Source organism: Anser brachyrhynchus (genome assembly GCF_964034855.1).
Source record: "Anser brachyrhynchus genome assembly, chromosome: 2".
NCBI classification, from domain to species: Eukaryota; Metazoa; Chordata; class Aves; order Anseriformes; family Anatidae; genus Anser; species Anser brachyrhynchus.
In genome coordinates this window covers 130,303,076-130,328,258 of record NC_137695.1, presented here as the reverse complement: position 1 = coordinate 130,328,258, position 25,183 = coordinate 130,303,076, and the positions used below count along the sequence as shown (strand labels likewise).

The window sequence follows — 25,183 nt, the reverse complement described above, 5'->3', positions numbered from 1 at the left end:
GAAAGGAAAGGAAAGGAAAAGGAAAGGAAAGGAAAGGAAAGGAAAGGAAAGGAAAGGAAAGGAAAGGAAAGGAAAGGAAAGGAAAGGAAAGGAAAGGAAAGGAAAGGAAAGGAAAGGAAAAGGGCTAGAAAAAAAAGCTAAATTAAAAAAAATAAAGACTCAAAGTGGATTAGAATGCATCAACTCATCTGTTCAGAAAAAATATGGGCCATATTGTTCTCTCTGAACAGTCCTTCTACTGATTTCACAATCCATGTGTGCTTTTGAAGAGTTTTGCTGTGGTTTGTGATTGTCAGGTGAAAAGCAGATTTTCTTCAGAATCAGAATTCTCTCTACAGTGATTTTGTTTTTTTCAGCTAATGTCAGTTTTCTTTCAGAATTTCATTTCCAGCTTCTCCTTATGTTAGTAAGGTGCCACTATGGCTACTCCAGCTGTAGCTTCGGCAGTCTATGTTTCTTAAAAGTCTGATGCATGGAAAGCTACTGAGATATAAATCCTCGTTCTATAGACTACTCAGTAATTTCCCTAGAAGGAAGAGGACAGAGTGCTCTAGACTTCACAGGAACCTTCAGAAATATTTTGGAAAAGATAGCAATGAAATCTTATTGGAAACACATTCCAGAATTCTCCCTAACAGAGAACTTTAAAAACACTATATTATAATCTGCTATATGAGTATTATTTTTTCCTGAAAATTTAGAGGTTTCCATGCAACTGGCACTCCAGTTTCTCACTGGCTCTGTCTATAATTTTGCAAACTTCTTGTGGATTCAGACATGACTGTCCCAGGAATTTGCAGAGTGAAGGTTCCCAGGGCACTGAGAAGGGAGCACAGGCAGCGCTCGTGTTTAGCTGCTGTGAAAGGCTCAGCAGGGGCTCTTTGCTCCCTCCCCTGTCTTGAGTGCAGAGAAACCTGCCAAGCAAAAGTCAAAAGTTCTTGGCTGTGATTCCCAGACTATTTTCAATAGGTTGATGTTATACTGTATTTTTTCCTTTCATCTACAAAAAATGTCTTGCATTCATACTTGTGGCTGTTCCAGCTATCCACCTTGTACAGACTTACGCACTGCTGCATGAGGAGAGGTCTTCTCTAAAGACCGAACAGAGTCAAATAGAAGAAGTGATGAAAATGCATTTATTTGTCCCTCTTCACTTTTCCCCTTGGACAGAGGTGAATTTGTGTTAGCAATTTTGTATGAGCATTTTTTTTTTTTTTTAACTGCAGTACTGACTTTGCATTCAGAGCCAAAGCATGGACACTACTCTCACAGTGCAGCAGCATTCCTGAAGCAACTGTAAGGTAATTGTAAATTGTGGAGATGTACATGTGGGTAGCTTGCTTTCCTATGAGAAGAACTAGATTCATGAATCTAAGAAATGAACATGTTAAAGATGGTAGATATTTAGGAAATACTTTGTCTCAAGAGACCTGAGAGGAAGGAAAGATGTGTAATTAAAGTAATGGATGGAGTGGTTTTGGTTCTCATCTGTATAACAGAGTTTTCGTGTGACTTTGGCAAGTCACTTTATTACACACGCTCTCTTTTCTCCACACTTCTTCTTCACACAAAGGTGTTGAAAAGGTTGTTTTCAGAAAAAAACAGTGGTAAAAAAAGTGCTTGTGTGTGACAGGACAACCAAATTCTGTTGTCCTGCCAAAGTATGTAGCTCATTATGAGTCAGTAGTGTTATATACATGCCTCTGAACGGCAGAAATGAGGCCCCGGTACTCCTGTGGAGAGTGATGCACTTCTAGGCTACAACAGGATAATCACTGCCAATTATTATATCTAAAATTCTGAATTGCTCAGATATTTAGAGGACCCTTGATGTTCTTCCCATTTCTGTTACAGAGAGCTACTGGAGGTGGGTTGTGCACAGGAATAAACTTTACTATAAAATATGTATTCCTTACTTTTTCTGAGTGAATGCCACAGATACTTACATAAATGGTGCATAAAGCTTTCATGAATCAGGCCTCAGGCTAGATATTTAAGTGGTCCCCACTGTATTCACATACAAACAAATGCACAGTATATTAGAAATTGCAATAATAGAAAAATAGCTATAAAATATTAACATGATTTTACTTTTATTTTTATATCTTCTTGTCATTTGACTTTTTCTTTTTTAATAATGAAAAAAGTTGGTAAAATATTACAAGTCTGGATAGATGGTAGTGGTACTGGGCCAAAATTGAGAGGCCATATATTCATTGGTTACCCTGAAAGAAAGGGAGAAAATGTCTGAGTTTAGGTTATACAGAATACATTTCACATACAGTCCTCATATTTATCAATTAATTCAACTTACTTCCTCATCAATTTTTTCCCCCTTGGTCCTGATGGTTTTATGACCTAGACCCAGGCGATACCCTTAGGCAGTCCATCTGATAATTGACACATTTTCTAACACAGCATAGTGATGCCCAAGTCAGTGCTTTCAGGCCGTGACTTCAGCTTATTGGAGACTGCAGCAGGGACTCCTTTTATCCCTCATACATCAGAATACACTGACAGCTCTCCCAAGCAGGGACAAGGCAGATCTCTCCCTCAGGAAAATGTATGCAAACACCTCCAGAACACTGTACTGGTTGCTAGGCATCACACTGGTGACATCTTTATGATAAACATGGTATGCAGAAGAAGGCCTAATAAAAGAATAACAAATTATTACATCCAGAGGGCAATTTTACAAGATTAACTGGTGTAATAAATTACTGCTGTAGTCAGAATACTGTGTTACCTTTTAAGGTATTTCACAGCAGAGTCTAAATGAACCGGCCTATAAAAACACAGAACATCTCACAGAAAAAAATAAACCCATTCTTATATTTTTTTAATACCCATCATGATACCAATATGTGGTATTTGGCTTGCTGCATGGTAGCTTCAGCAAGTGCTTGCTGTAAAATAAGGCTATACATACACTTCATACCAAGATGTCTATGTTCATCATTATTTTTCCCTGCTGCTGGACGTTCAGTACCACTGCAATCTGCATAATATCAATTTGAACAAAAGCCTGTAGCATTTTATTTATAAAACTATTTTCATAAATAAAATATTACAAAGAAAATGCCAGTAGCCAAATACCTTTCATACTAATTATCAAATATTTTATTTTTTTTTCCTGTTTCTGCATGCTTTTTTTTTTTTTATACGGAAAGTCACCTCTCACATTCTTCCTCCCTCTGTCTCTCTCCCGTTCTATCTTACTTTCTCTCCTTCCTTCTTTAATTGTCTGTATATTTCACATTTGTCCATTACTTATTTTATCTATTTAATTTTAAGGCTTTATCTTTTACATTTAGAATAGCATACCACTTTTGTTTTAAAGACAGCTTCATGGAGGAAAAGGATCCCTCATCTGAACCCTAATTGAAGGAGGACCTGTGTGTTGTCATGTAATATTTTATACCAAAATAGAAGAGACGTGTTTTACTTTTTTTTTCCCCCAGTCAAAATCCCAAGATTTCCCACAACCCATAAAAGGCAGAGCCTACATCTGGAGTTCAAAGGTCATGAATGTTCTGCAATTTATCACAAACTCTTCTATGTTACTCTAACATAGTACATTAACAGGATAACACAGCTTCATATTTATAAGCTGCAGCCCATTTGCAGCTGGTTATGAGGTCATATTCTTGCAGTTCCACCAATTTGATATAAAATGCATTTATAACTGAAGCCACCAATCTCTTTACCTGCAAAAAGACATGATCTAGACTGAGTATTCACCCTGGTTTTAGTCAGAGGTCCTCTGGAGTGGTGGTTTGCTCCAGTCCTCTTCTAGATTTGGATACATGCCTCGCCTTTCTCTCTCCTGTGCTAAGGATATAGGACTGTAGTCTGACATAAACCAGCAGCTCTAAAAAGCCCTTTTGTACAGCTGGTCAAAATTACTATTTCACTCCCTGTAGGAAAAGGATATTTCCAGCAGGAATCTCAGTATCATGAGCTCCCTTGGTAGCTAAATCTATAAGGTGGTTTTACATGTATATAGAGTAGTGGTTTACTGGGCTGTTTGAAAAGGTTGCAGGATAGTAAATAGCAAACAGATAAGATGCAGAAATATTTAGAAAAGTGCCAAGAGGGTAGATCTACTTGTGTGGTTACATGTATCCCTAGTCTGTACACTAATTAACAACTTGCTTTCCAGATTCCCTCCCATCCATCTGCATAAATGAACCAGAAATGTGTGTATTTTCATTGGTGGGTTACCAGAGATCACACAAAAAAGTCATCTGTGTCAGTCCTGTGTGTTGAACACAAAACTCCTGAATTCCCAGCAATATGCGTAAAAGCAATGTCACAGCAGATGGAATAATAGGTGATACAAGATGAGGAAAAAAAACCACAACCAAACAACAACAACAAAAAAAAAACCAACAACACACACACACACACAAACACAACGGAGGGAGGGGCTGAGCATGGTGCATATCTTTCAAGGTACTGCTAAGAGGTGGCACTCAGACTTCATCGTTGATGGGGATCAAGTGGAAGGTTCAAAGCAAGCTCTTTTCCTTCAGCAAACAAAACGATGCTGTCAATGGGTGGAGGCCTTGGAGGAAGGCCAGGAGACAGCGTGCTGTAGACAACGAGATGACACATAAAGGCTGAAATGAGAGTCTGAGCTGTGGGAAGAGACCAGCCAGGGCAGTGCCAGGGGAGGGAGAGAGGGGGAGAGCACAAGGGGCAGAAGACATGTGATCCAGAAAAGGCCTTGAAATGTAGGGATTAATTTGAACCCATGAACTTCATCAGAAAATGTTCTTCAGTTTACGGAAGGTTGAATGTATATATCCATTCAATCTGGTCAGAAGGTTATCAGCAGAATATGTACTATTTGTAGAAAAATGCTGAAAAAATGCAGATCACTGGTAGGTAAATGTTTAACCCAACATAGTTCCAAAGACAAAAAAGAAAAGTGTTTCTGAACGGTGACAGCTTGCGTTCTAACAAAATGTAAACAGTGAGGTACTGTTGCTGGATGAAACCAAAATTGCATTAAAATAATTAAATGTAATTAAAAAGCAAACAAATTTTACAAATACAAATAAAAATGCTTCTTTCTTTTTTAGAATTTTCTAGATAAACTATTTCACTGTTTCCTCTTTCTTTGCAGATTTTTAGTATGCAAGAGTTAGATTTCATCTCTCAGTTCAGAACCAGCCATTTTCTGAAAACTAAAGAGCTCTTGAAGGATGAGAAATATCATCAATATTTTTTAACTAAGTAAGTTCAAGACTCAGTGTCTTTATGTATGAAAAAAAATGCGGTACATATAACAAACAAATTTCATGAAATATTTTCACAGAGTGTTCTAACAGATCACAGGCTTCACAAGAAGTTTATTCCTGCTCAGTTAGATGTAATAGCAAGTTATATTTCTAGAGGAGTGTTTTGTGTCCAAACACAGAAATACCTGCACTCAGAATTCAATGTTACTCTTCTGTGAAACTAACCAGATAAGTAAAACTCTAGCAATTTTCTCTGAAGAAACATTAAATAATTTATCCTTCTGTAAACATTTCCCTCGCTTTCCAAATCCAAACTGTAATTTTAGAAGTAATAGTTCTTTGGCTACAATTATTTTAGGATATTCAGCATGAATACGTAATACTGATTTGAGCAACAAAACAGTCTTAGATTCTTTTCATAGGTTTTATTTGATTAACATGTTAAAAAAAGGGAGCACTGAATAAAGCCTCTACCAGCAAAAGGAAAGCAGCTGGATGGAGCAGCAAAATGTGTTGTTCATGGGGATGTGGGAAATTCAACTTTTTGCTAAATACACAGTACTTCGAACCTACTTCTAAAGAGGTATTTGCCCAGGACGTTTATCTGAATGATATAAGGGGGAGGATATTCTTCACAATCAACAACCATTCAAGGGAAAATTGCACTTGGAAAGAAAAGGTAGCTTATCAGAAGCTTGCTTATCAACTCTGCAGGCAGTTCCTTGTATGCAGAAGTTTCTGTATCAACGAACCCCAGACAAGATATTTGGGAAGAAGCCAGTCCCTAACCCAGATTGGATGCCTGTAGTGGAAAAACATAACCTATTAAATCAATTCCACTCTGCAATTAAACAGCATGTAAATAGGAAAGATACTCGAAAACAACTTCTGCCGGGATAAGTGGAAGCACTGAGTCAACATTGTTTCAGGATTTTCCTTTTCTATTGTTTATGCATTAATGATTGTACCTTTAAGAAAAAACAAAAACAAAAAAGACATAACTCATGACTGGCCACGTAGAATTGCCAAGAAGTCATGTCTGTTATTTAGAATTTTCTTTCTGTGCATTATAAAGAGGAAAAGAGAAGATCCAGCAAGGAGTCACTGCACTCCTTTCTGTAGGAACCTTGATGTCAAGCAATAATTTGTGACCAAACATATCAAAAGATGCCCACAGATCCTATACATGTCTTATAAGTTGATCAAGTTAGCCTGCCACAATAGTTTGTTATGTCTTTTTAATAGGCATCATACCTTGATTTTGTTTTGCAGAAGTCATCTGAACTTTAGTAATCATACAGTGTCAGATCCATATCTATAAAAGAAAACAGAGGAGAAAATAAAAGTGCACAGAACATGAATAGATAATATACAAATCTTCATACTATAAGTAACTACAGACTAGTTGGAGTTACATATAACCAACTATTATTGTCAGACACTAGCTTTCTCAAAACATATTTAGTCACAAATTAATTGAGCCTGTTTTCCTGAGGGGAAGGTTAGCAGTCCTCAATGTAGTACAAATAGACCCATCTTGCTATACTGAAACTGGTATATAAATCTGTCACTTGGAAAATCTTCCTACTCCCATTAGCCTACTTACATCTGATCACTCTCATCTAAGATACAAGTTAGTCCTTTGAAATGAAGAATTGTATGATGCCATAGCTTGTTTGAGGAAATCCAAGTTAATGGAGCTATTTTTAACTTTTGACTACCGCTTTTATTTTGAGATTTTTGAAGTGCTGAAGAGTTTTATCCTACCTGCACTCCAACTATCTTACCTACCACTTAATTTCTTGCAGAATTTTACATATATGCTGTGGGAGGAAAAGAGCCTGAGCACAGATGTCATTTTGTCAGTGGCAGAAAAAATATCCACTTGAAATGTACTCCTGGAGCACCGTTGGGAAAAATAATTGCTGAGTCCTTTCTACAGGATAGTCTAGAACCTCACCACTTGTATTCCGCTATTCTGCCCTTCAGGGAAAACCAAAAATCACTTTTCCACTAATATGATGACAGTGAGGCAAATCAGTCAGGTGAGTATGAATAAAGGTAATTTAAACAGTTGATATTCCTTGCCTGAAATACACAAGTGGACTTTTGTTTGTTTGGTTGGTTGGTTGTTTTTTTTTTGTGCTGTTGTTTTTTTGCTTGTTTGCTTTTCCCCAGAAGTGAATCAGAAATCAAGTTGGAATGCCTGGATCCAGAGCAACCCAGAACAACATTCATTAACACGTGAATATTGTATTTCATGCACCCAGCTTAATGATAATATTTTACACAGTGATATAACTGGGATTAATGAGTGTCTATTAGAACCAGCTTTCAGATGCAATGGGCTGTGACAGTGACCAGTCGCTCTGCTTCAGGGCTTCTGAGCTGGCCTCCCTGCCCATCCTTCCTGGGGCCTCCTCTCACACTACCCATGCCCAGGACCCCACTTCAGCCCAGCCCAGAGCCCTCAGTCCCTGTCCAGGTGATGCTTCAAGACTGCCAGTCTCTGGCCCTGTCCTCACTACCTTCTGGCTCACCCTGACGACCTTCATGGACTTCTCTGACTGACCTTGGACCTGGCCTGTTCCACTAGCTGTCTGGTGAAGGCCCCCTGATGTTTTGTACTGATGATGAACCTGAACAGACTGATTTGGCCACCCAGTCTGAGACACACTTAGGCAGTCACTTCCCAGCCGTCTCACGTGCATGAGTGCACACTGAAACTGGATTAGCACCAGTTAAATTGTTCAGTCTAGTGTAGGGGACAAGTGTGGGGTCAGGTGCTCCATCTGAAACTCAGGCTAGCTGAGCTCATTACCACCACAAAATTAATAACTTCTATGTCAAAACCCTCTTCCACTATAACCATTATTTTCAAAAGTACCACTTTTCCTGTTTCTTTTATCCTATTTAGCAATCAAAGAATGGTGAGCCCCATAAAAGATATTCAAATAATTCTGTGGCACTGTTTATTATTTTATACATTCTTACCTCTACTTTTGTCCCAGGTACTTTGTATCTTTTTATCATAATCAGTTTTTGCACAGCATTAATGTACAATGTTATCTATATGTTATATATGTAGAAGGCATCTGGTATCAAGCATATCATTTTACCTGGTAGTTTTGTGATATAGTTGAGCAAAAGGTTTCTGTTTGTTTGCTTGCTTGTTTCACCCTTTTAGCTTAGGGATTTGCAATCATTTTTTCAAAGCCTGATTAGAACATCCTATTTTCCAATTGGCCTAAGGGTAATGCATGGATGAGTCTGTCTCTGCTGAATGCTTCTTTCTTCAGAAATTCTGCAGATTACACAGATTTGAAATGAAGTAGATTGTTCAAGTCTAGTTTTCAGATTTCCATTGAGAGCAAAACAAGTTCTAGTTCTTTTTAACAAGAACTAGATTATGATATTGAAACAATGCATCAAATAAAGTTTGCTTTGGGCTATTTGCTAATTAGTTGCTGTGACAATGTAAGGGCAATTTACTAGAGCCATTTTGAAAGGATCAAGGATGTCTGTAGTCATCTATTAGGAAATAAGGATCTGGCAGCAGAATTTAAGGCAAACAAATTACACTGCTGCACACAGCATTTTATATTTTTTATGTTATATATACAAATATATTTTGAGAAATGGCTAGAAAATACTACAGAATTTTATAAACTTTTCAATTTGTGGTTATGTTATGGCACTGGCTTCAAAACTTAATACTTATTATGATTTTGGCAGTATGAAGATCAATTTATACAGATTCATCAAAATAGGAAAATGGTAAAATTGGTTGGAAATTATTCAGAAGAACATTTTTTCCTTTGCTGGTTCACTTAAACCTTCTGTGAGAATTAGGGTGATTTTGCAAGACACTAGGATACTCTTCAGAAAGGTAGGTGGTTCATTTTCCCTCCATGCAATTGGCTGGCTGGCTGGCTGGTGGGAATCTCTTACCTTCAAGAACTGAACTCTTCAGATGCCCTGCTGCTGACAGCTGACCATAAAGGCACCTGTTTCCTTACAGTTGGCACAGGTCACTTCCCAGGCACCTGTCTCCTTTAGCAACTGCTAGACTGTTTCATAGAACTAAAAGCTTGATATTGTGGGAGCAGTGTCTGCCATGGTCCCACCTTCATTACTCCTTAGGCTCTCAGGGTTTCCAGGCCCCACATGCAAACACCATATCAGCAGCAGACTCTGTGCTCCCAAGGTGATTTAGCAAAAGAAAAAATTGCCCTGAAGAAAATATTTCTGAAAACTTAGAAATTTTCATGGAGTTGCAATTCAATATTCTTGACAACTTTGGTTGTACTGATGATCCCTTTGATCAATAAAAGCTTTGTGTTCTTTCTCAATTAATTTATTTAATAAAAACAAAACAAAGCAAGACAATAAGTTTATGTATCTTAATAAATATTTTATGCATTGTAGAATTCACTTATTTTAGATGTGGAAGGAACTGTCTTATATCACAATTTTAATGTTTATCACCAAATGTATAAATTAGTTTTAGCTATTGGGAATTAGTTATCTTAGAAAAATAACATGTATTATTAGTCTGAGGATAATAGGATACAAGTAAAAATACCACACAGCACTTCCATAGTTGCTCGAAGTTTGCAATAAACTTGCGAGGAAAAGGTCTGATTGCAAATGATCGCAGGCAGGACCACAGAATCCACAGCTTCTTGTCTGGATACTAATATGTAGCCTAGGAATGGAGTTAATGCTTCTGTTTGAGATCAGGCATCTTAAAATCATTTCATCCTTTTAAATTGCCATATTGAAAAAAAAATCAATTTCCAACTAACTTCGTGTGTACAATACGATACAGAAATTCTCTTCAGAGTCTGCTGGTTTATTCTAAAGCACAACAAAACTATGCAGTAACAACAGACCCAAGAACAGCTTTGCAAAATCAGCATCATCTTTCTCTGGGCAACATTAAGTAAAAGTATAAATCCAGAGAGTCAGTGTGAAAGTGCCTCTGACCTCCTGTTGGTGAGTTTTACAAAGCATGTGACTGAAACATGTGCCCAGAATGTTCTGCAAAATTTGTCCCATGTATCAAACAGTCAGAATATTCAAATTACATTATGAATGTACCTTGAAACAGAATAAGCTAACCTCTGACAAAGAAGTTGAAGAAGTATTTTCTCTCTAAGCTGTTCTCCCCAGCTATTTTACGGTGTGTCTCTACAGTATCCATCAGAAGCATCTGTTATTAGCTGCGCTGGGGGACTCAGGAATGGAATAAATGGACACTTGTCAAAATCAGAGTGGTAACACCTGTGGTATGTGACATCACTATGACAAAAGAATATATCACTTGCATTTACTGTCCTCCTGGCTGTGGGAGTGTGTGATTGTCCTGCAAAATCATTTTATTCAGCTTGCATAAGTTCAGATGCATGAAACCATCTCTTTTTTTCTTAGTAGCAAGAGTTTGAAACACCTGCTCTGGGAGTTACTGCATTCTATGAAGCCATTCATTTCTTGCTTTTGTAGCTCCTAGGACAGCTTTTTTTTTTTTTTTTTTTTTTTTTTTTTTTTTTTTTCCAGACAAAATCAAACATCTAAGTTCCTGTTGTATGGGAATCACTTCTTTTCTTATGCACCAGTACTAGAGCACAGTTCAGTGTCGGACTCAGCACAGCCTGTCACAACGGAGACAGAGGTTAAACAAGGAGGTTTATTCAGTTCTGTTGGGGAAGAAACACGTCCATTAACAACGTAAAGGTTTAAAGCAGTCAAAAGGCCCATTTCAAGAATAAGAGCGTCAGTTTTCACAATATTGAACTCGGCAGGTACACACAGAGTGTCATGTGTCACCAGTGCAATACGATAGCCAAGCACAGGGGTTGCTTCCTTCAAGTCTCCTAAAGTAGTTCAGGCTTCAGACCCTTTGAAAATATTGCAGATGCAGGCAGAATTGACACAACTGAGCCACTGCCTTGCGAAATGTGAGTAGTTCAGTAAAGCAAAGCTGTCCTCCAGGGAAAAATGTGTCCCAGGGTGCAAGTGTCATTGTAGAAACTTATTTCAGGAAAAAAACAAGCTGAGCTGCATTTATCTACACTTAATTCTGAGGCTGGAAGAGGAGGACTAGGAGTCAATCACAATAATTTCAATGAATCAAAAGCTGTATTTCAATTTGCAAGGCTCTTAAAAACATTTGTGGCAAATGACTTCTGGGCCACCGGCATGCATTTGTTTCAAGCTTAAATGAAATTTCTTTCAGAGCAGATGCAGAAACACAATAGTAACCACCATAGCAAACCTCATCTGTGAAACCTTGAATGGCAGCAGAGGCAGAGCAGATGAAAGGAAAATTAGAAAGAGATTGGGAAAAAAAAAAAAAAGGGGAGAGGAGAAAGAGAGAAAGAGAGGGTGAGAACAAAGATGACAGGTAGGGAAGAGAGAAGAAGAAAAGAAGGGAGGATGAAAAGGGGGGGATTTAGGACAAGGAGAATCCTCAACAATGCATTTCATATTAAATCCTTAGTTACTTATTTTGAAAGACTGTGGCGATTGTGATACAACTTGTTGAATATTCTCTTCACTGATCAAGAATTTATTTCAGGCAGATTTTTTTTGATTGGATTTATTATTCTATTCAAAAAGAAAACCAGAACAACAACAACAACAAAACAGAAAATAACTACCAACCCTGATATCTGTGTTTTGAAGCACTTTTCACATTGGCATTGGTCAGTCTTGAATTTATTGCAAAGAATTTCAGTTTAAGCAGTAATCAGTAAATCCCCCCAAATACTGAATGTCAAGAAAGTGTCCAGAAAGTTAAATCATAAAATCATAGAATCATAGAATATCCCAAGTTGGAAGGGACCCATAAGGCTCATCGAGTCTAACTCCTGGCTCTACACAGGTCTACACAAAAATTCAGACCATATGACTAAGAGCATAGTCCAAACACTTCTTAAACTCTGACAGGCTTGCTGCCATGAGTACATCCCTGGGGAGCCTGTTCCATTGTGTGACCACCCTCTCAGTGAAGAACCTTTTCCTGATGTGCAACCTGAACCTCCCCTGTTGTAGCCTGACTCCATTCCCTCGGGTCCTGTCACTGGTGACTAAAGAGAACAGATCGGCGCCTGCCCCTCCACTCCCCCTCATGAGGAAGCTGTAGGCCATGATGAGGTCTCCCCTCAGCCTCCTCTTTTCCAGGCTGAACAGCCTAAGTTGCCTCAGATGCTCCTCGTACATCTTCCCCTCTAGGCCCTTCACCACTTTGTAGCACTTCTCTGGACACTCTCCAACAGTTTCACATTCTTTTTCTACTCTGGTGCCCAGAACTGCACACAGTACTCATGGTGAGGTCACACCAGCGCAGACTAGAGTGGGAAAATTACTTCCCTTGACCAACTAGCAATGCCGTGCTCGATGCACCCCAGGATACGGTTGGCCCTCCTGGCTGCCAGGACACACTGCTGGCTCATATTCAACTTGCTATTAACCAAAACCCCCAGATTCCTCTCTGAGGGGATGCTCTCTAGCATCTCACCCCCCAGTCTCTACATATAGCTAGGGTTGTGCCTTCCTAGATGCAGGACCCAGCACCCGCTCTTGTTAAACTTCATGCGGTAGGTGATTGCCCATCTCTCCAATCTGTCCAGATCTCTCTGGCCTTTCCATCCTCATCAGAGTCAACAACTTCTACCAGTTTAGTATCATCAGCAAACTTACTCAAAACACCTTCTAGTCCTACATCCAAATTGTTTATGAAAACATTGAAAAGAACTGGCCCTAAAATGGAGCGTTGGGGACCCCACTGGTGACTGGCCACCAGCCTGATGCGGCCCCATTTACCATAACCCTTTGAGCCTATCCATCAGCCAATTGTTCACCCATAGTATGACGTTTTTGTCTAGCTGTATGTTGGATATTTTGTCCAGTAGGATACTATGAGAAACCGTATCAAAAGCTTTACTGAAATCCGAAAAGATTACATCAATTGGTTTCCCTTGATAAACTAGATGGGTGATCTTATCATAAAAAGAAATCAGATTTGTTAAACAGGACCTACCCCTCACGAACCCATGTTGGCTGTGCACCCTAGGTGCACTTCAATAACTCCCAGGATAATCTCCATAATTTTACCAGTCACTGATGTGAGACTGACAGGCCTGTAGTTACCAGGGTCTTCTTTCTTGCCCTTGTCACAACGTTTTTGTCACAACATTTGCCAGCTTCTAGTCTACTGGGACCTCTCCAGATTCCCAAGACCATTGAAAAATAATTGAAAGAGGTCCCACAGTGAAGTCAGCCAGCTCTCTGAGCACCCTGGGATGAATCCCATCCAGACCCATGGACTTGTATGGATCCAGGTGGAGCAGAAAATCCCACACATGTTCATGGTTGGCTGGGAGTTTATCATTCCCACCGTCACGGTCCTCTAGCTCAGGGCACACAGGGTCACAAAGCCCATAACTGGGGTTGAAGACAGAGGCAAAGAAGGCATTTAACGTCTCTGCTTTGCCTATATCTTTGTTTGTGAGGTGGCCATCCCCATCAAGTAGTGGACCTATGTTTTCTCTGGTCCTCCTTTTTTGTTCATGTATTTAAAAAACAACTTTTTTATTGTCTCCCACAGACCTGGCCAGCTTCAACTCTAATTGGGCTTTGGCTGCATGAATTTTCTTCCTACAAATCTGAACAGCATCCCTGTAGTCCTTCTGTGTTGCCTGACCCTGCTTCCAGCAGCCATACACTTTCTTTTTCTGCCTAAGCTCCAGAAGAAGAAGATCCCTGGTCAACCAAGCTGGACTTCTGCCCCACCTGCTTTACTTCTGGTACTTTGGAATTACCTCTGGAATTACTGCCTTTTAGGAGGCAGTTCTTAAAGGCTGACAAGCACGGATGGATGCCAATGCCTTCAAAAGCAGTTTCCCAGGGGACCTTGCTAACTAGTTCCCTGAGCAGCCTGAAGTCTGCTCTCCCCATATCCAGGGCTGAAGTTTTTATGGCAGTTTTCCTCCTGTCACCAAAAATTTTAAACTCAACCGTTTCATCATCACTATGACCAAGACAGCCGTCAATTGCCACATACCCCACAAGACCCTCTCTGTTCTCCAGCAACAGATCTAGGAGGACACCTTTCCTAGATGGCTTCCTTAGCACCTGAAACAGGAAGTTGTCACTGAGATGCTTTAGGAACCTCCTGGACCTGCTCGTGTCAGCTGTGTGGTAATCCCAGTTAATGTCTGGCAAGTTGAAGTCTCCCATAAGGACAAGGGCAGTTGATCTTGAGGTATCTCTTGGTTCCTCAAAGAATAATTCATGGGTGTCATCATCCTGGCCAGGTGGTCTGTCATAGACTCCCATGAAGACATCCCCTTTATTTGTTTGTCCCTTAATCCTTACTCAGAGGCTCTCATCTTTGCCATTACCAACTGCAAGCTCCACACAGTTTAGCCCCCCCTTTACATACAGCACTAACCCCCTGCCTCATCTGCCCTGCATGTCCCTCCTGAGGAGCCTGTAACCATCTATTGCAACACACCAGTCACAGGACTCATCCCACCAGGTTTCACTTATGCCAATGATATCAAAGCTCTGAGATTGGGTCAAGACTTCTAGCTCCTCTAGTTTATTCCTCATGCTGCGTGCATTGGTGTAGAAGCACTTCAAATGTGCCTCATTGTACGCAGCACCTTGTGGAGCAGATCGAAGGACCTCACTAGCACACAGTTGCTCTGATTCTTGCATGCCATTCCTTAGTGTGTCACTGGCGGGACTGGTTTTATCCCTTTTCCATTTCAACTCTAGTTTAAAGCCCAATCTATCAGCCCTAACAACTCCTGGGCAAAAATCCTTTCCCCCCTCTGAGAGAGGTGCATCCCATCTGGTGCCAGCAGACCTGGTGTTGCATAGACCTTCCTGTGATCAACAAACCCAAAGTTCTGCCAGTGGCACCAGTCTCAGAGCCACGTATTGATGAGACGTGTCTGCCTGTCAACATTGATCCCTCCTATTGGAAAGACAGAGGCAAACACAACCTGTGCCCCTGATCCTTTAACCAGTCACCCCAAAGCCGTAAAAGACCCTTTTGATTGCCCTTGGATTTTCCTTGCTACCTCATCATTACCGTACCAGGCGAGCGACTTTTCTTGCAATGTCTCTTATCCAAGCTCCAGGAATCCAGCAGGCCTCCCTGTGGGTTGGGTCCGGATGGCAAATCAGGCCCTCGGTTCCTTTCAGAAGGGAGTCCCCTATGATGATAAACCTTCTTTATTTCTTGATGGAAGATGTAGTAATGCTGGGGGTAGGTTGCCTTGCCTTAGGCACCCCTTCCAACCTGGATGGGCTTTCTTCTATCATCGTTTGCTTGACTGTCAAGTTCTAGAGCCTCATACCTGTTGAGTAAGGGTAGCTGGGAAAATGAGGTAGGCAGGGAGGGGGCTCAGCTACCACCCGGAGCAGAAACCTGCTTCCATTCCCCACCTTGGCCTAGGTCCCCTCCTACTGCCTGGTGGGATGGGGGAACTTTTGTCTTTTGTGTAGTGGCTGCCTGGTGGGATAGAGGAACCTTTGTTTCTTGTGTGGTGGCTGGCTCATGAGTCTGTCTCAGAGAGGGTAGAGTATGCTTCCACCAGTCAATTTCCCTCTCTGACTCCCTGATGCTCCTCAGCCTGCTCACCTCCTCCTGAAGCTCTGCCACCAGGCTAAGCAGTTCTTCAACCTGGGCACACCTCCCACAGGCATACCCAGTGCTGCTGCTATCAGACACTGACAGAAGACTCGGGCACACCCTGCAGCCCAAAACCTGTCCGGCCACGTGTTTCCCCAAGACCTCTGTCTGGGTTAGCCACATCGGTAACTGTGGCTGGAGAGGCCGCAAGGGATGCAGAGGCCACAGCTTTCTGCGGGATGGATATCATGGCTGGGCTCTTCGTGACCAGGTTACAACCGCTGTTGGAAGACAGCGGTGAGAGCGCCCTCCCTCTGTGAACTGCTGTGCAAACTGCCGCGCCACACCCTAACTGCCACACCAGAACCTAACTGATGCACCAAGCCCTAACTGAAGCACCACGCCCTGTTGGCCCGTCCTGTTCACCACACTCCTGGTCACTCATGCTCCCTAGGGACTGGCAATGTACAGCAGGGGGACTGCTGGCTCCACCTGTGCCTTGTCAGCCAACCTCATGAGGGCTGCCGGGTCCTGGCAGCTCCCTCAGCTGCCTCGCGTGGCCTTGATGCAGAAAAGCACCTGCCCGCGATGATCCCCTGTTCCACTGCAGAATGTGTCTCCCTTCACACCCTATACACCTATACTCCCTATAAATTTAAGAAATATTTCCACTTGATAAATCCACCAACTACAAAGGTTCACACTCCATGTGTTCTCACTAAAGGTGTGTGTGTATGTATGTGCACAGAGGCACCCCATCACAGATAACCAAAAGGATCATTGTGTGGTCTGAGCTCGCTTGATGAATCAGGGCCAGGGTAACTGTGCTACCGTGAACTATTAGGCTGCCATTTGTTCATATCAGAATGAATATCTGAGGTTGTTTTATATATATATATGCATTTTATGAGAGCCCTTTAAATCTAGTATGTAAATTATTTCAGATCAGACTTTGAAAAGTAATTCCCACGACTAGGGTCAATGAACTCTTTTCCCCTTAACATATTTGAATAAAATTGTCAGTAGTGCTGATGACTTCTAAAAATGCAACCAATGTCATTAGGCTGTTAAATAGGAACTGTTTGGTGCTGAGCTCTTTTTGAAATCTCTTCCAAAAACACATCTTTATTTCACTGTTGCCCTTCCTTGTTTTATTTTTGATCCTGTTGTCAGTGAAGAGCATCATTATCACTCTACTCATACCAGAGCATTTTCATATTTTCTTTGTTTTGATTAGAATATATTTGGCCTAATTAGAAATGTGAAATCAGGATGGATGATAGCAACCCTGGAACCACACTTCAAACGCCGTTACAGGCATTTCAGGAAGGGGTCAGAGAAATAAACTATAGCTCATTAGCCTGAGGCTATGAGTGATCTACCAACCATACAGAAAATTGGCAGCCCTTCTGTCTTTTGTCCTCAAGGAGCCTGTGTATTAAACTAATTGTTAAATATAGCAAACAGACTGGCAGTCCAGTCAGACTATTTTTTGCACATGTAAAATAATGGGGTTATTTGGATTTCATTGAAATTCTATCCATATATGTTTTACAAATGTGCAAGCACTTACACAATTCAGAGAAAATCTTCAACACTGGCCTGAGATTCTAAAGGTACCTCTATAGAGTAAACTGCTTAGTTAGAGAGAAATATATACATACGTGTGTGTGTATAAATATATATATAAATTTATAAAGAAAAATATATTAAAATGCCTATGTAAAGACTGCCTATGTAAAGACTCAGTAAGTCCAGAGTTTTGTTATATGATAACATTTAAGAAGCATGCTCAGATGTTTAGAATATTAGTGAAAAATCTTATTGTCTATATTATTCTGTGCTACACTTCTCTAATTCATGTGCATACAGGTATAAAAACTGTGACATGCTTCTCACTTCTAAAATAATAGTTTTTGTAGTTAAAAGCTTTTGTTATGGTCAAAAATTGTTGAGTGAGATTTGTTTAATACTAACTGATATCATTCCTTTCTGTTCGCATTAAAAACTGGCGATGCAACACAATGACTTTGTTGTTGACAATGAAAATGACGATTCTATTTCACGATTGGAATTTTTAGATTATACCAATCCACTGTCCACATGCTTTTTGAGATATAATGTAAAATTACCATAACAAAAGAGAGAACTATATGCATAGAGAATATTTCTAAAAATCAGATCATGAATCTGAGCATGAATCCTTGTTTTTTTTCCCCACTCTGATTTAGACTTTTAGTAGTGTTTTTGTAAAAAAAAAAAAAAAAAAAGTAGTTGGCTTTAAGTGATGAAACAGAAGAATTGCTAGTGTTTAAACAATGTTTTACAAACAAATTGAAAACAACACCCACGGATCATATGCATGCAGCAGAGATAAAATGATTACAGGATTTAATAAGTTCTTATTTCTTTGCATCATACTACTGAGGAAAAGTGTTGATTTTAGTAGGATTATTCATGTGTTTAAACCTATGCATATGCTTTGCTGGGTCAAGCACACAATGATCAGAGCTAGCAGGACTGAGTTTTTGTTACTTACTTTGTCATTCTTCCCTTCCCACCAAGCAAAAGAAACTTTAAGCCCTCTGTGGTTGTTTCCAGTATTTGTCAAAGACTTGCTTCCATTCCAGAGGAATACTTGCTGCTTCACTGTACGGCATATCCAATGATCACACACAAACAGGCGGTGCCATGCATCTGATTGTATTCCAAATAGCTAAATCATGGCTCAAACCAAATCAAAGGCAAACTTTCACTGTCCTTAATAACTGAAGAATTTGGATTTAAGTAGAATCAGTTGGCAAATAGCAGCAAGGGAGGTTGCTGTCACATTCTCTTCCATCCTTACTCGTGTTAGAAGTTAATCTATAATGTATTTTCCTTTTTATTTTTAATGGGAAAAACACATCCATATGATAGAGATGATGAGATATAGTTGTGGTTTAAGTTGTGAATAATCTAATTCAAGTTCTGAATTATCTTCATTTAAATCTTTTCAAGATTAAGATATAAAGCAAACTAGATTATTGATTCAAGGTCATAATTCTTTTTAATTGCTCTTAGAAAAATTCTGTAGTAGTTACAGTAAAGGTTTATTATGTTTTGTTTTGTTTTGCTTTGTCTTATTTTGCTTTGACTATCATGTAGTCTTAAACTGAACTTGACATTAACAAACAGAGAAGCTAAGCAGTCATATGACTATGAAATAGTGTCCCAAATATTTATCTGTGCTTTTTCGTTTCTCTTAACTTAGTATATGACAAGGAGTTTTGAGAAAACACATAAAGCAGATGGTAAAGGGAAAGCTGTCAAACATAGAGCCTATTATTTTCAAATTCACAGTCTTTCTATAAAATGTTGATAAAGCTAAAGCGTGGCTTAATATGAGGTGGGTTTAAAGAAGTCTCCTTATACATTAGCTAACTATTACTTGCACTTAACAAAACAGAGATTACACACAACAATAAATGAAATAGAAAATGGCATTTTAAAGAGCAGAAACAGCCTTTCAAGATCAGTATAATTTTTCCCATGAGCTACAGTCATATAAGCAAATTCTTACATTCCTTTCCTTAATGCAGACAAGGCTGCTTAGGTCCAGAGTCACCAAAGTATTTAAAATCCCTTGATCAGTGAGGGTCACCAAAAGGAAAAGATAACATAGCCAGAATTCTCCAACATGATGTTTTAATCCAAGCTGAGACTTATGGGTGCTTGTAAAGTAATATTAAACAACATAAGCTGTATTTAGAAAACCCAAAAGCCATGAAAATGGCCCAGAAATCCTACACTCAAATGCACATCAAAGATCTGTTTCTTCCACAGACCAATCAAGTTGTAGTCTGTATTATCTTCAACTGATTTTATACCAGCATTAAGACAGAAGCACAGTAAGAAGTCATTGAAAGTCTTCACTATATATAAAGATAACTTTTCCATAAATGAAACTCTTCCAGACACTTAATAAAAAAAAATTTATTTTCCTTCCTTCCTTTCCTTCCTTTCCTTCCTTCCTTCCTTCCTTCCTTCCTTCCTTCCTTCCTTCCTTCCTTCCTTCCTTCCTTCCTTCCTTCCTTCCTTCCTTCCTTCCTTCCTTCCTTCCTTCCTTCCTTCCTTCCTTCCTTCCTTCCTTCCTTCCTTCCTTCCCCAGTATCATCAAATATACAACTCAAAGACAACTTTTTGCCCTGTAAAAGCTTTTGGTCTCCTGTGAAGCAGTTCTGAACCTTCCAAGAATACTGTAATGCATTAAGCAAGATGTTATCATAAGCTTTCTCTGTAAGTTCAACTCTGCAAATTCAAGGCAAAACAATATATATATATATATATATATATTTTTTTTTTACCTGAAAGAAGTATACAAGGACTCTGCATACACAGAAATACATCAGAGTAAAAGCATGCCATTTTCATGTTAATGTAAGTGGAATTAATTTTACTAAAGGTCTTAGCCTGTTACAATGGACCATTTAAATCACAAGACTGCTGTAAAAATGCATATGTTAGGGTTATGTTTTCATTTATGTCATTTTAAATGGATAATAACAGCACTGTAGTTTGTTGAATGAATATTGTAACTAAGAGAAGTTTCAAGTCCATCTTCTTTATAAAATCACATAACTAAACTGTTGCAAACTCTTACATATTGATTGCTTCTCCTGGCATCAGTTTAGACAGATGGAAAGGTTTGGTAAACCCTGATGCTATCATGTAGTTTGCTTCTTATTTCATCTATATCCCTCCATCAGAGTGCAATAGAAACAATTAACCAGCTTTCAATTAACTGCTTGAAAAATCACCATCTGCCTTTTTTTTTTTTCCCATTCAGTTAAGCCTTTCATTCTTGACATAGATTTAGCTAGCAACATAGAAAATAAACATTCTGCTCCACCCCCCCCCCCCAAAAAAAAAAAAAAATGGAACCCATAGTATATTTAAGGCAAAGGAGTACCTATGAAAATTTGAAGTGTTGGTCCATTTTGCCCTATCCCATCCCCCCCCTTCCCCTTTATTTTTTCAATAAGCTAAGGCCAATTTAATTCAAGAAGGAAGCTACCAGTGTGGCTTGAATCAGTTAAACATATAGGATTCACCATAGATCTGTAATTCAACTCAACTCTAGCCTTAGGGAAGTCTGTTTTTACAACCAGATCATCCTGTCAACTGAGCCAGGCATGAGTTTTTATTTTTGTTTTGTTTAGCTGATGCGTGTGAGTTGATGTATACGTATCTGATGTGAAACTTAGACATTTTTGACATTGCAGACCATAACACTATATACTGTCAAGTATCATCATCATATAATACATAGGCAGTTGAATGGCAATGGACTTGAATGGTGGCTGACATAGAATCATCAATCTAATTTTCACATTGTTATTACGATTTGCATTGCGGGCCAAAGCACAACCCACTTTATTCCTTCTCTCTTCTTTCCTATGTACTCGCAATGGATTATTTAAATCACATGGATTGTAATGTTTGTCTCATTATTTACTGTTTATTGTCCTGGAAGATAGGTCCATATTTGAGAAGCAATTAATGTTCAGAACCATTGTTAGATGTCTTCCCTGAGTCTTTTCCAGAATATCTTTATAGGTTTTCGTCTGAAATAGACTGTTCTTATAGGACCAGACAGATTTTACTACACTGAATCAATGCACAAATGGCTGTCCATGCGCAAAGCAGAAAGCACAAAATCATACCGTATTCACAAAAGAAAATCATTCAATACTGTCTCACAGCCATAATTCCAAAACATAATCTGTGTGCTGAAAAACTCTTGGACAATGCTAAATGGTGGCTGAAGTATTTTATTTAGAAGTGAGTGGTTCCCGTTGGCAAAAGATAGGAAGACCAAAGTTTCTGTGTCCAATAGATATTATCAGTTGGAGAGTGCATATTTAGACTGATGCTATAGATAATTTGAAAGTGAAACCAAATAGATGTAGTCAGGATATTTTCTGAAGAAATCAAGCCACTTGAAATATCACCAGGTGGAATTTGACGTGTATGATTTTTAAATTCATTCCATCATTATTTGCATCAGACCAATATATGATTTGAATTTCTGACCAAAAGAGAAAAAGATTAACATTCTTCCAGTAAACAGCATTTAAAAAAGTGGACGTATACATAAGATATGAGAAGTTCAATTTAGGTCATGGTAACTGAGGGTAAAATTTCAGAGCTGTCAATTCACCTCTTTACAGCTCAGTTTTCTCATCTTTAAACTGGGGGTAGTGAGTGGTATTTAGCTCATGACAAACGAAAAAAAGAGTTTTACATGTCTTCAATATGAGCAGTCAGGTATGTATGAATGATTGTCTCAGTTTTATGGTATCTGAAGCTAAGAAATCCATCAATAAGTTGAAAATACTGAAAAGTATTTGTGTTGCAAATTCTTGTAGTGATCATGGAAGTACAATCTGATTGCTCCCTGTGATTTTTCAAATATTTTACCTTTCCTAGATGACAAACTGTTTTCTTCCTTCTCTGGTTCTTGCTTCATCATTTAAGACACATTCCATATTCATTGTAGTGGTGCCTAAATTTCTTTTCTCAGGCCATTTATAATGACTTTCATGGGTTTAGGTATAAAGCAGAACAAAATGGTGGTTGACTTTTTTTTTTTTTTTAAATAAGTTACACTGGATTTGAAATAGAGAGGACAGAAAAAACATGTTTTTGCTAGTAAACTGTGCAAACATGACATGGAAATCATAGAGGGAGTTTGCAGACTGGATGTAATACCAACATATCTTTTTTTTCTTACAAAATGTATTATGTCACCAGAGGGACACTTTAAAATGAAATCTTTCAAAGTTTTCAGATATTTCAGTAGCATGCACATTTATAGCTAGCAATTAAACACAGAAATTATGGATAGAATGCAATTGGAAGTGAAAATCTAAAAAGTCTGCACTGATCTAAGAAGACAGCCTGATGCAAAGCATCATCTCCCAAAGGCCCTTCTGTCTATGTAGTTTTGAAACATACACTAAACCAGCTGCCAAACCTGGCTTTTAAATGGAAGCTACAAAAAAGGTGTTCTGCATTTTTAGTGCATGCCACTTTACAAAGGAAAGAAGCACTGTCTGGCTGCCATATAGGCAAGCAAAAGGGAGCCAGCTTGCAAGTGATTAGAATAATGAAACTGGAAAGGATTAGCCACATTATCCAAACATGAAGCAATAGGCTAGTCAAACTAATCCCCAAGGAACAGTTAAAGGAAACAAATGACATGATAGACATAGGGTTACTTCTCAGTAAGACAGCATTAGAGCATGTGATACTTGCACTCATGTTCTGGTTACATATTTTCTAAAAGTGTATGCAAGCAGGGAGAAGGTAAGCCGACGTGTCTGGATGACAATATTGAGCTAGTATTATTTCAGATTCTGCATGTCTTATCTGACTTTTAAAAATAATTAAAGTGTTATTAGACTGACTGATATCAATGGAACATCCACATCCTGTGGAGCCCTTAATTGCAGGAAAAGAAGGGTAATGATCCAGGTTTTAATATGACTGTGTCTATTGTGCCCTGTTGGATGGATTCATTATGCAGTGAGTGAACATTTTTTTCCCTCGTTATTTAATTATTTTGGAACTGTAAGAAGTAATTCGAGTGCTAATCACAACGTTTATATTTTAGTAGGATAATTTAGCTCCATATATATATATGGGGCTAAATATATATATTATATATATGTATATAAAATCATGCATGGAAATGATGTCCCAGTCCTTTATTAATATGTCAGATTTTTATCTATTCACAAAAGTTGCTAGACCTATTAACATTAAAAACAGATTTTAAAAAGACATGTACATGATATTTATAGAAGACCTGATCCAAAGTCTGGAGTCGAAGAGAGTCCTTCCAAAGCCATACTTATGCTATAACTGGAAAAGCACAATGAGAGTAAGGGATCCATTCTTGTTGAAACTACTAAGCATACACAGAAGGACCTAGATCAAGGGCAAAACAAAAACTAAACAGCTGCTAATTATCCTTTTGATGACTTCAGGCTGCACTGCAGGTAGAGGCTTTTTGCTGGGAAGAGCTTTGGCAAAACTATTGTCCTGTATGAAACATGAACCTTGCCTGAAACAGCTCACATATATTCATGTAGGAGAGCCCACATAGCCGTCTTTTTCTCCCATCAATCCAAGCATGAGGGATGCCCTGTCTTGACTGCAGAAGGGAGTTTTAGGGAAAGTGGATACTAAGTATGACATTGTACCAGAGATGGCTCAGTCCTGTGCAATGTCTCTTGTACATGATTCAGAGGGCTATCAGTGGATAATTATGAATTAATCTGCATACAGAGTTTTGTCTTACCCATGATCCGTTAGTTGCTGGCTTCCACACTGAAGCTTGAGGGTACACAATCCTACATTTTTGTCTCAGGTTCAGTGTGGTGCTGAGTATTCTCATTGTTCATATTCAGATCTCACCATGTTAGAGATCCAGTAATCAATTAGTTTCTATAACATCCTTTCACAACGATTTCCCCAGATTAATTGCATGTGCTTTCTAAAAAGTATTTCCTTTCACTTTTTATCAGCTGTTTGATAGAAGTATTTTTTGTAACCTCTTTAGAAGAGCTGAATTTGGGAAGAGCTTATCAGGTTCTGAAGGAGTGTAATCATCCATTCCTTACCAAGTGATATATTAGATCATTTATTTGTGGCAAGACAGACATTTCAATAGTGCTTATTGTTTCCCATAATGAAAGGTTTAAATCTTCCTTTAGGTTCCTCTGAAATTTAATTTTTGTTGATGGAGACAAGCCAGTTTGTGCAAGGTTTTTTTTTTTTTGTTTTTTTTTTTTATGTCAGGGCTTCAGAAATCCCAAACTATTAATTATATTTTTCCACTCTATAACTCTATGTTGTGAAAAAAAGGAGGTGGAGGAAATCAAGTACAATAGAAGCTTTCACACACCTCACCTTTAAAAACAATAAATTCCTTCCCTTTAGCAAGATTATTTATTGAGCTGTTATTTAGTCACTGAAAAGGGATTTTGTCATACACTCTACACCACTCATGAAAACTGCATCCTATTGTATTTCTGTATTTGCATTTGGCAGAAGTGCACAATGCAATTGACAAATTTATATCCTTGGCCAAATTAACCCCAGAAATGCCCCTTCTACATGGGAACTAAGGTTCTATGAATAGTGTGTACTTCAAGTCTGGGTGACTTATGTGTGAATTTCCTTCTAGCTACCAAGTAGTTGCTTTTTAGAGTATAACTTACCATAATTAAGAAGATTGTCA

The 25,183-nt window shown here is 38.8% G+C and overlaps 1 long non-coding RNA gene across 4 annotated transcripts in view; it reads left to right on the top strand.

Annotated features, from left to right (window-relative positions):
- LOC308190503 overlaps positions 1–20,035 on the top strand; it is a 224,675-nt gene extending 204,640 nt beyond the window's left edge. For 3 of the 4 annotated variants that reach the window (XR_013947278.1, XR_013947279.1, XR_013947280.1), the window contains 2 exons: positions 5,132–5,241; positions 7,055–8,541. This is a non-coding gene — a long non-coding RNA (uncharacterized lncRNA). Of the gene's footprint in view, positions 1–5,131; positions 5,242–7,054; positions 8,542–13,857 lie in introns of those variants that run through there. The other variant, XR_013947277.1, reaches the window with a different exon arrangement.
- Positions 20,036–25,183: the final 5,148 nt, after the last annotated feature.